This window comes from Quercus robur, chromosome 11 (assembly GCF_932294415.1).
Source record: "Quercus robur chromosome 11, dhQueRobu3.1, whole genome shotgun sequence".
In the NCBI taxonomy this organism is placed as follows: Eukaryota; Viridiplantae; Streptophyta; class Magnoliopsida; order Fagales; family Fagaceae; genus Quercus; species Quercus robur.
In genome coordinates this window covers 36,465,793-36,468,641 of record NC_065544.1, presented here as the reverse complement: position 1 = coordinate 36,468,641, position 2,849 = coordinate 36,465,793, and the positions used below count along the sequence as shown (strand labels likewise).

The following is a 2,849-nucleotide window of genomic DNA, read 5'->3' as shown; positions in this document are numbered from 1 at the left end:
AAAAATGTTCCAGCAACCTTGTGAAGCTTTCTTTGTAATTAACTTATGGTTGCACCTATGCCTTTGAGATTCCAAAACCATGATTATTCTGTATCTCAAGAGTCAAGAAGCAGAGGGATTTTTAAACAAAGGAGTCAAGAAGCCTTTTTTTTTTTCTTATAAATTGCCACTCAAAAGGGTATTGAGTTTGTTGAAGATTAGGCACAAGGGGATTTGTTACATCATCTTTTGCAAGTATAAAAAATTAAACATGAACCGATAGCAAGGGGAGAGGTATCTGCCTAAATATTGGCTGCCCCAATCTCCCACCTTTTTTGCCTCCAATCGCTTTGAAAATCTGAATGGCCGGATTGTTAGCCTCTCATCTTTTGTTACAAAAATCGTTTTATGAATCCTGTGTATTCAGTATTCACTTGTTATGGTATATGAGGTAATGGAAGGGTGACATATCAATAAGCCCCTGCAAAAAAGGAAAAGAAATGTTTAGCTTCTCTTATTTATGCTCTTAATCAAGAAAAGAGAGAATGACCAAAAAAAAAAAGATATCTAGGAGTGGAGGATTACCAGTAAAAACATGGGTTCATTGACTATCATCTAATGCAAGGGAAGGTCCAACTTTAACTGGTTTTAAACTTTTTAGAACCCGTCGTCCATACTCAAATGCAAACAATGAGACCAAAAAGGTATAACAGGAAAATATTCAGTCTTGATAGAACGTAAAGCACGATAGAGATATTGCTTCCTCCCTCTGTGTTTATTCTGATTAATGTCACCCTTGGCCCTATCCACCCGGCAGGGGAAAAAAAAAGCAACATGTATCAACACATGATTTCAAAATAGAATGTAGAATTTTATACTGCATATGTGATTTGGTTATTGTTAGTTTGTTACTTATGATTTAAGTAACAGCAGTGTTTTGGTCAGTAGTTAGATTCATCAAAAGTTGTTCAACTAGTCTATTGAGGTTAATTTTATGAGATACAACAACAAAAAGTCTCATTTTATGAAAATGTTACTTATTAATAGCCCAACATTCAATATCATAAAACATAGCTCGTCTTAGTTCAACTTGGTTACACCCTGAAGCTATGATGGATAAGCTCTTATTATGGTATACTCCGAGCAATAACCCTGGTTAGCAGTTGAGCTAGTTTTATCACAGCATACTGAAATCTAGAATTATAGTTATAGTTAAGAAATTCCGGTGCAGTGAATTTCCTGACATTAGGTTATATTTCTAGATCACTTTATCCACAATATTGATATGCAATGGCTGTAGGGCTAAAACTAGAATGTACTTCTAACTTTCTAAGTGCTATAAGGAATTATTGGGCACTCCTACAGCACTATACTTCCTATTTACTTGCATATCTGTCCTACTCCTATCTGTGAACTCACATGCAAGGCCCTATTTTATGTAAGTAGGGATTGTGGTGCTCTGATAGTATTGGATAATGACTCCTGAGCTACAGCTAAAGGTCATGATGTCAATCCAATCAAAGGAAGAAAGAGAGGCTTTTGTCTTCAATGTGGAATACTTACCAGACTTTTTCTTTGGCAAATTAGTCCATTCATTAGGATTGATACTCACTTCTAATGCCTTGATTAATTCAAGAATTGCTTGATTGACCTGAAATTTAAGGGAAAAGAAAAGTTTTTAGGTTCTGTTCTCCTTGTAAACTATGGTCCAATCAAGTCACGGTCATAGATTTCAAGAAGCACTAATAATAATAATAATAATAATAATAATTATTATTATTATTAAGCACCGATTATTTAAATCCTTTCGTCTTAGATTTTCACCATGCCATAATCCAATGAGCTGCTTTATTGTAATCAAATCAATTATAGATGAAAAATGTACCTCTTCGGTCCTCTCATGGCTCGCTAGATGACCTCCATGAAGTTCTATCATTCTAGCAACAGGATGCAGCTTCTCTGAAAGTCTCCTTGCATAATATATTTGAGCAATTATATCATGCCTACACATTCACAAACAAAGTATTGAGTGGAAATCCTGAATCAATGAAATTAAATGGTAAGATTTGGCCCGTTGCTCAGGAGATTTGGCCCATAAGAAACGGATTGCAACGGATAAAGTTTTTAGATCAAGCTGCAAGAAACAAAATAATTTGAGCATCTTTTTGAGGAATAAGTTACTTGCAAAATTAAGTTACTGAACATAATAAATTTATATCATTGAGAATTTTACAATAATTTATCGCTACAATAATTTATATAGTTTTCTTATTAAAACAAAGGAAAACTATGAACATCAAACAGAGCAAAGGGGATAATGTCCCCAGGTAAGTCTTCAACCCAAACCTGAAGTTCTAGCCCAACCCGAGATTTCTTTGCCAAAGCATCGGCAACCTTATTACAATTTCGTTTCACATGGCAATAGTGATCCAGGCAATCAATGTTGGACTATCAAGCCCTTCGGTGTAAAGATTAATTTGTCAAATATATAAGAACCGAAACTCAAACAAAACAATAATAGCATAAACCCACAAAGTTTAGAGAAATAATATAAACCCATATCAGCGTTAATCATATGTAAAGAGAGAACCTGAAGATTGTGGGTGGTTCTGCCGATTTAGAATGGCAGAAAAGAAGCGCCGCCAAGTCGTACGGGAAGAGTTGAAGCGCCGCCGAGTTGGATTGGATATGAGTGCGTCGCCGATTTGAGGATGGATTGGAAGAGACGAAACTAGGGAGCGACGCCGACGAGTTGGATTGGATGAGAAGAAGCGCCGCCGATTTGAGGTTGTGGGTGTGCCGCTGCGGTTGTCTGGTTCTTGTATGGTTTTAGCTGTGATTTGAGGGTTTTGTTTAGAGAGCCAAACTGG

General features: G+C 36.2%; 1 long non-coding RNA gene across 1 annotated transcript; it reads right to left on the bottom strand.

Annotated features, from left to right (window-relative positions):
- Positions 1-803: 803 nt before the first annotated feature.
- On the bottom strand, positions 804-2,842 carry LOC126706919 (uncharacterized). The gene is made up of 3 exons (XR_007648763.1): positions 2,570-2,842; positions 1,865-1,982; positions 804-1,630 (listed from the first exon to the last, which is right to left on the bottom strand). It is a non-coding gene; the product is annotated as an uncharacterized LOC126706919 (long non-coding RNA).
- Between the last annotated feature and the right edge of the window lie 7 nt (positions 2,843-2,849).